The following is an 8842-nucleotide window of genomic DNA, read 5'->3' on the forward strand; positions in this document are numbered from 1 at the left end:
AAGTAATAATAATAAGACCATTAATACAGATGTTATAATAAAAGTACAGAACAATAGCAGGATAAAATTTATACAGGGCATAAAAGACATAAAAGAATAAAACCATTTTTATTTACAATGTTATGGTATTCCACATTTGCAAACACCACATGGATGTTGCTTCTTTTACCCCTAGCTGCTTTTTGTCCCTAAGATAATAAATATACATTTCACTTAGGGCATATTTCACACAATTTTTAACGTCAATAAAATCATGTTTAAAAAGCAGAATGTTCCTAACCTTCCAAATGGCATTCTTAAAACAGTTTAAAATGATCCAACAGACCATTTGCTGTTTAAAACTTGGGCAGTTAAAAAGACCATAAAACACGTATTCAAATTTAAGATCTTTAAGACCGCAGGCCCATTTCAGCAATGGGCCTACCTTCCTCCAAACCTCCTGTGCATATGGGCAGTTCCAAAACAGGTGCATTATCGTCTCGTCGTCACCACACCTGTCTCTCGGGCACTTGGCTCTCGCCACCAGTCCTCGCCTATGCTGGAATTCACGAGTAGGGAGGCACTGGTGAACGATTGCCCAGGCAAGGTCCTTGTGCACATTTGCCATAAATTTCCCGAAAACGTTCCGCCACACCACCTTGGACCTTGCCTGTGAGAAATTTGAAACTGCCAGTGTATCCTCCTGCCGCCTACAGGAGAGTGACACTTTTTTCTGGTCCCCCAATATGTCAGGCTCCAATTCTTGGAGACCTAGGAGCCTGACAGTTTTTTCGAGCACCGCATATTGTTTTGGGGGACACAGAAGCACAGGAGAATTCAAAGGGACACGAAACCATCGTTTAAAAATCATGCCCGTAGCGTACTTTAAAAAGTAGCTAAAAATACCATCAGAATTATATATTTTAAAACAGAAGCAAAAGTATTTAATGTAAAAGAAGTTAAAAAGGTTAGGAACATCTCTCCCGCCATTGTCCTTACATCTGTACATAAAATCACGTTTTAGTTTTTCCATTTTGGAACCCCATAAAAACATAAAACAGATCCTGGTCACTTTTTTAATATATAAAATTGTTGGAGGGAAAACCATAGCTACATAAAGCATTATGGGTAATAAAACAGATTTAATTATTAAAACTTTTCCCTCCATGGTGAGATTTCTCAAATTCCACATTAAAACCTTTTTTTCCATTTTGGCAATTACTGAATCCCAATTGGGTCTCCCATCGTTTTCTTGATTAAAAACAATTCCTAAAATTTTTATCTGATCCTGCTGCATGTTAACTCCTGGTGTCACAGAGGAATCCCATACACCAGTATAAAAACAGTCACACTTATCAACGTTTAATTTAAAACCAGAGGCTTCACAAAAAAAGCCGGTGTTCCTCAATGCCCGTCTCATAGAAGCGGCGTCTGGGCATAGGACGGTGGCGTCATCCATATAGCCTAGGATTTTTACCTGGTTCCCCCTTCCTCCAGGTATGGGCACGCCTCTGATGACTTTATCATCTCTTATTAGGGTGAACAGAGGTTCTATGGCACAAATAAAAAGGAGCGGAGACAACGGGCACCCCTGTTTCACCCCTGATAAAAGAGGAACACCTTTAGTTAAAAATCCGTTGATAGAAATTTGGCTAAAACAGGATCGATATAAAAGCTTAATACGTGTTAAAATAATTTCAGGAACAGCCATCTTTTTAAGAACCATAAAAAGATATTCATGGGAGACCCGGTCAAAAGCCTTCTCGAAATCTAAGGATAAAATAGCAAGGCTTTGACCCCTTTCTTTAAAATACCAAATGATGTCACGTAAAATATTCAGGGACTCAGTAATTGACCTCCCAGGTACCCCACATACCTGGTTTGGATGGATTAATTTATGAATAAAAGGTTTAAAACGGATTGTTATTAGTTTAGCTAAAATTTTACAATCAACGTTTAAAAGAGTAATAGGGCGCCAGTTTTTTAACTGGTCCCTCTCACCTTTTTTAAAAATTAAGGACACAATCCCCCTCCTCCAGGAAGGGGGCAGCTCTTCAGTAATAAAAACTTCCTTATACAATAAAAACATGTCATTCTTTAAAATTTCCCAAAAAGCATGATAAAATTCGATGGGCAGACCATCTTCCCCAGGAGCTTTCCCATTAGAAAAACTTTTAAAAGCAAATAAAAGTTCCTCCAAGGTAATATTACGGGATAAAACTTCCTGGTCTAAAATATCTAGCTTGGCATCAAGGGAATTAAGAACATGTTCTAAAAAGGAAGGATCAATATTTTTCTTGTTAAAAAGAGATTGGTAGAAATTAAAAGCAGAATTTAAAATGCCGACCATAGTGGTTTCTCCTTCAAGGTTTAAAATGACATCTCGTTTATCCATTACCTTTTTGAAGAAGAACCGGGAACACTTCTCGCCATCCTCGAGGTGCTTTACATGTGAATTAAAAATTATTTGTTTCCCTTTCTCTTCTATGGCATATTTTATTTCAGCTTTAAGATTTAAGATATCATCATCAACATCCATACCAATCTCCTTCAATTTAAAAAGTACATGTAAACGTTTATTAAGAACATAAAACCATTGTTTTTTCTCTTTTGCTTTCTTCTTACCTGCTCGAATAAAAAAAGCTCTGATTTTGGGTTTAATGCCCTCCCACCAGTGTAGCATAGGCTGACTGGGCGCTCTATGGGACTGCCAACACTGGTAGGTCCGCACAAACTCCTCTTTAATGATGGGGTCCTCCAGGAGTGTGGTGTTTAGTCTCCAGGGACCCCTACAAGCTTTTTGCTCTCCCTCTAGCTCCAGGTGCACTGAAAGGAGCTTGTGATCAGATAAAATATTTGTTAAAAGCAAACATTTTTTGGGAATAAAACTATTAGAAGTGAAAATAAAATCAATTCTGGAGCTCACTCTTCCATTGGACCAGGTGGGGCCTGGGTCCGCAGGCAAGAGTTCCCTCCAGCAATCTTTCAATTTAAAATCACCAATAAAATTCTTGAGCAGGTAAGAAGTACGGTCAATTTTTCGATTAAAATCCCCACCCTGCCGGTGTTCTCCATCTCGCACACAGTTAAAATCACCACCCACCAGCAGGGGGGTAGACCCAACACAAAACAATGGTAAAATCTCTAATAGTTCTGCCCTCTCCTGTTTGGTAGGAGGGGCATAAACGTTTAAAACACGAATTAAAATTCCATTAAAAAGCAAATGTATTAAAATAGCTCTGCCGGGCATGATTTCAGTCACTGTTTGGATGGAGATAAAACGACCTCGGCAGAGCAATCCAACCCCCGCAGAGCGACAGTCATTTCCACCAGACCAGACTGAGGGGCCTAGTTTCCAGTCCATCTTTAAATCTTGATATTCCAAGTCATTAGGGATTCCACATTCTTGAAGCAGGCAAAGGTCAAAGTCCACAGTCTCTAAAAATGAAAATAAAGCAGTCCTGCGGACAGGGCTCTTTAGGGACCTCACATTTAGTGAGGCGACTTTGATAGGAACCAACATAGTCTTAGTTGAGGTCAGGGTCCGAACCAGAAGAGTCGTACTCGGAGATCAGCTGCGAGTCTGGACCCCCTTTTTGAGGGGTCAATAAATCTTGGATGTTGGTAGGGTCAGAGCCAGATACGTGGGCGGCTCCAACCCCCACACTGCTCTCATCCGAACTCCGATAGGCAGCTTTCCTCCGAACTCCGGACTCCTCTTCCTCTCGCTGTCTCTTTGCAGAATGGCTCCTATCCATCTCCTCGAAGTCGCTCTCACCCATCTCTGGCCCCTGGCTGAAGATATCGCTGATGTCCTTCCTGGGCAGCTGCACAGGGGCCTGTGAGGTCCCATCACTCTTGGCAACCTTTGCCTGCTTACGGGGAGCCTTCATCGCAAGCCCCTCCACAACCGCAGTGGAGGAACTTTGCTCCGACCCCCCCGTTGACCGGAAATGGTCAAAACGAGGCTCCAATCCAGCATATTTTAGGGTTTTCTTAATGGAGCCCTCGTCTGACACAGAGTGTCTCCGCTCCATGCCCACACTCTTGGGACAGGCGTCAGGTCCTACTGCAGAACCTACGGAGCCACGACGCCTGTCGCTAACCACTGCCTCAACAGGGTCCACTGCAGGCGGAGCAGAGGACCTGTTTGCAGAGGTGCCGGTCAACTTATGTCCAGCAGAGTCAGAATTCCTCCTGCTCTGCCTGGACCCGGTGGAATCCCTATGGCCGTCCCTCGAGGCTGACATCGGTGGGCCCCCCGATGGAGCTGTGAAGGACTTTGGCCTGGACCCCTCAGTCGTCAATGCTCGTTTTGGGGCATTACCAGCGGCGTCTGCACATGTTGCAAACTGCCGCTCTGGCCCTGGTCTGGGTGGCCCAGATTTCGCTCTGCGGGGGCAATCTTTAAAAGCATGCCCAGTCATGCCGCACAGATTGCACAACACCTCGGAACTGCATTTTGCCGCTACGTGTCCAACCTGGCCACACCTGTTACACTGCACCACATGGGGCCGGTCACAATGTTCTCTGGTGTGGCCATATCTCAAGCAGTTCCGGCAGGCTATTGGCATCTGGGGGTAAAATAGGAATCCTCGATTCTTCCCAATGGCAAAGTTCTGGGGTGGGTGATGTAAGCCTCCAATGCCATTGGGATCCTGGCGGAACTTCACCCAATATTTTCTTTTGCCATTCCAGAAGCTCTGGGTGTTCAAGATTTTATGTGAGAAGCGGACCTCCCTGCAGTAACGACTGAGGAAGGTTTCAATGTCACACTCTGAGACAAATGGACTGAACATGCACATCACGAGCGGGACTTCTTCCTCCCCGTAGAGGAATAAAAAGTTCAGTCCATTTAGCCGCTCCTCACTCTGGTCCGCATCAGACAATCTTTTGTGCATGTTGTCGCAACATGCCGCGGCCGTAAAGGATACGGTGTACCGACCGCGGCTTTCCTGGTCGTTGAGACACAGGATGTCCGCCCGCTTGAGCCCCAGGAAGTCCAGCAGAATCACCTCCACAATGAAGCGAAGGTTCTTCCGCTGGCGATGGCCTTCTTCCACCTCGATGCGGACGGACTGGCGCAACCGGGTGTCCCCGGATGCAAATCCAAATGTATATGGCATTTTCAGTGCCTGGGGGCTAAGCCTGTCCCTTATAGCAGCAAGGGCTCAGATTCCACAATTAAGTGGAACCCTCCCCCAAGGCCAAGGATTAGGGTACCCCAGACACCTACGAAGCCCGATAAACGCCCTCGGAACGCTCTTAGAAAAACGCCTCAAGGCCGGTTGACCTCTTGGGTAAGGCGCGATCGCAACTCGTTGTCCGGGGGCTAAGCCCACTCCCCAAATAGCAGCAAGGGGGTGAAGTCTCTCTGTGAAAAGAGACGATCCCCCAAGGCCAAGGAGCAGGGTACCCCGGACACCTCCCAACAAAACCAGATGCAGAAATACTACACCTGATCTTGCCAAAAGGCCGAGAAGCGATAACCCGAGCGGCCCTTGCCTTGCCCGAGCCTGTCCCATACTGCTGTTCACCCCTTGCAGCGATTCAGCCTACTCCTAGGCAATTCCATGGGGCCCTGCAGGCTCACACACATTTACAGCTACTAAGCGGGAGGTGAATAAAGGCCGGAGAGGAAGCCAGACAGGATTTGCTTCTTTTGCTTGCACCACAATGCAGTGCTGAAAGAGGAGGAATCTACATAAAAACGCCTTCCTGGCAACGCCCAAATGCCCTCCTGCCATGCAGATAAACACTGGCAGCGGCAGCAAGTGCATGCCCACAGCCACCCCTTGTTCCTTCACACCTTGTATCAGCTTTAATCCAGTCCTGTGCTGCCTGCTGAGCAGCACTGAACAACACTGCCTGGGCCCAGGCTTTTATCTCTGAGGCAGGCCCCATTATGATGTCAGAAAGCTGGCTCTGGAATCCTGAGGGCTCCACTATGACACGTGCAAAGTTCCGTCTGAACTTTATATAAGACTGTGAGGCTCAGTCAGTCACTCAGTGTTGCCTGAGAGGGCAACACTGCAACAGCCGGCCGCCAGGCTGTCTTTTTTTTGCACATTTATTTGCCTCCAGGAGGCCACAAGAGGGAGACAAGGGACTGCAAAATGGAAAATAGGCATCCACCAACTTTACAGACAACTTCTCTTTGCTCCTACAACCTCCATCCTTGCACAGTTTGTTATTCTTCCAGGTAACATAGTAACAAATCCAAATTGCTGCTCTCTTTGTAGGCAAGCAAGGGTTTGTTGCAACTGCAATTCTTACTTCTTCTTGAAATGTAGGGACGACAGTACATTCCATCACATCCACCTAGTGTACACAGGTAGGTCCATTGTGGCGGGTAGGCGGCTGGCTGCTTTAATGGCTGTTTGCTGTTCCCCTACTCCACTCCACTCCACTATTTGACTGTGGTGCTGCATCAATCAGTGGCTGGCTCAGGTGCAGCTCTTTAACTTACCTAGGAGGGAGGGAGGGAGGGAGGGCGGAGAGAAGACAAGGAAGGTGAATGAGCTGTTCCAATGTGAAATGCCGGAAACACAGAAACACAGAAGACACACACACACACACACACAACAAGAGGTGGCAATGTATTCATTAATTGCATTTAATAAATGAGCTCATTATCACACATGACTGTACAAATGCATTGTCCAACAGGTGTTGAAATAATGGGATTAAAAGGGGAGATCCCTTCAGAAAGACAGAAACAATGGCAAAGAGAAAAAACACTTTTGGAATCTGATTTTAGTCAACACATAAGGGAAGGGTGCACCGGTCCTGGAAATACTGCAATACCAGGTCAATGCGTGGAGTGGACAGAGCAAGCTCTATTTCCATCTCCCTGTTCTAAAAATCCATTTAATATATGGTCCCCAGATAGGGGACGTATCAGATATTAAACTGATAAGAACAGATACTACACTTGATCTTAGCCAAAAGGCCGAGAAGCGATAACCCGAGCGGCCCTTGCCTTGCCCGAGCCTGTCCCATACTGCTGTTCACCCCTTGCAGCGATTCAGCCTACTCCTAGGCAATTCCATGGGGCCCTGCAGGCTCACACACATTTACAGCTACTAAGCGGGAGGTGAATAAAGGCCGGAGAGGAAGCCAGACAGGATTTGCTTCTTTTGCTTGCACCACAATGCAGTGCTGAAAGAGGAGGAATCTACATAAAAACGCCTTCCTGGCAACGCCCAAATGCCCTCCTGCCATGCAGATAAACACTGGCAGCGGCAGCAAGTGCATGCCCACAGCCACCCCTTGTTCCTTCACACCTTGTATCAGCTTTAATCCAGTCCTGTGCTGCCTGCTGAGCAGCACTGAACAACACTGCCTGGGCCCAGGCTTTTATCTCTGAGGCAGGCCCCATTATGATGTCAGAAAGCTGGCTCTGGAATCCTGAGGGCTCCACTATGACACGTGCAAAGTTCCGTCTGAACTTTATATAAGACTGTGAGGCTCAGTCAGTCACTCAGTGTTGCCTGAGAGGGCAACACTGCAACAGCCGGCCGCCAGGCTGTCTTTTTTTTGCACATTTATTTGCCTCCAGGAGGCCACAAGAGGGAGACAAGGGACTGCAAAATGGAAAATAGGCATCCACCAACTTTACAGACAACTTCTCTTTGCTCCTACAACCTCCATCCTTGCACAGTTTGTTATTCTTCCAGGTAACATAGTAACAAATCCAAATTGCTGCTCTCTTTGTAGGCAAGCAAGGGTTTGTTGCAACTGCAATTCTTACTTCTTCTTGAAATGTAGGGACGACAGTACATTCCATCACATCCACCTAGTGTACACAGGTAGGTCCATTGTGGCGGGTAGGCGGCTGGCTGCTTTAATGGCTGTTTGCTGTTCCCCTACTCCACTCCACTCCACTATTTGACTGTGGTGCTGCATCAATCAGTGGCTGGCTCAGGTGCAGCTCTTTAACTTACCTAGGAGGGAGGGAGGGAGGGAGGGCGGAGAGAAGACAAGGAAGGTGAATGAGCTGTTCCAATGTGAAATGCCGGAAACACAGAAACACAGAAGACACACACACACACACACACAACAAGAGGTGGCAATGTATTCATTAATTGCATTTAATAAATGAGCTCATTATCACACATGACTGTACAAATGCATTGTCCAACAGGTGTTGAAATAATGGGATTAAAAGGGGAGATCCCTTCAGAAAGACAGAAACAATGGCAAAGAGAAAAAACACTTTTGGAATCTGATTTTAGTCAACACATAAGGGAAGGGTGCACCGGTCCTGGAAATACTGCAATACCAGGTCAATGCGTGGAGTGGACAGAGCAAGCTCTATTTCCATCTCCCTGTTCTAAAAATCCATTTAATATATGGTCCCCAGATAGGGGACGTATCAGATATTAAACTGATAAGAACAGATACTACACTTGATCTTAGCCAAAAGGCCGAGAAGCGATAACCCGAGCGGCCCTTGCCTTGCCCGAGCCTGTCCCATACTGCTGTTCACCCCTTGCAGCGATTCAGCCTACTCCTAGGCAATTCCATGGGGCCCTGCAGGCTCACACACATTTACAGCTACTAAGCGGGAGGTGAATAAAGGCCGGAGAGGAAGCCAGACAGGATTTGCTTCTTTTGCTTGCACCACAATGCAGTGCTGAAAGAGGAGGAATCTACATAAAAACGCCTTCCTGGCAACGCCCAAATGCCCTCCTGCCATGCAGATAAACACTGGCAGCGGCAGCAAGTGCATGCCCACAGCCACCCCTTGTTCCTTCACACCTTGTATCAGCTTTAATCCAGTCCTGTGCTGCCTGCTGAGCAGCACTGAACAACACTGCCTGGGCCCAGGCTTTTATCTCTGAGGCAGGCCCCATTATGA

The 8842-nt window shown here is 46.5% G+C and overlaps 2 non-coding genes across 2 annotated transcripts; both read right to left on the minus strand.

Annotated features, from left to right (window-relative positions):
- Nucleotides 1–6752: 6752 nt before the first annotated feature.
- On the minus strand, nucleotides 6753–6943 carry LOC142731961 (U2 spliceosomal RNA). The gene has a single exon (XR_012879323.1). It is a non-coding gene; the product is annotated as a U2 spliceosomal RNA (small nuclear RNA).
- A 1286-nt stretch (nucleotides 6944–8229) lies between these two features.
- On the minus strand, nucleotides 8230–8420 carry LOC142731962 (U2 spliceosomal RNA). The gene has a single exon (XR_012879324.1). It is a non-coding gene; the product is annotated as a U2 spliceosomal RNA (small nuclear RNA).
- Between the last annotated feature and the right edge of the window lie 422 nt (nucleotides 8421–8842).

Source organism: Rhinoderma darwinii, unplaced genomic scaffold, assembly GCF_050947455.1.
Source record: "Rhinoderma darwinii isolate aRhiDar2 unplaced genomic scaffold, aRhiDar2.hap1 Scaffold_880, whole genome shotgun sequence".
Lineage (NCBI taxonomy): Eukaryota > Metazoa > Chordata > Amphibia > Anura > Rhinodermatidae > Rhinoderma > Rhinoderma darwinii.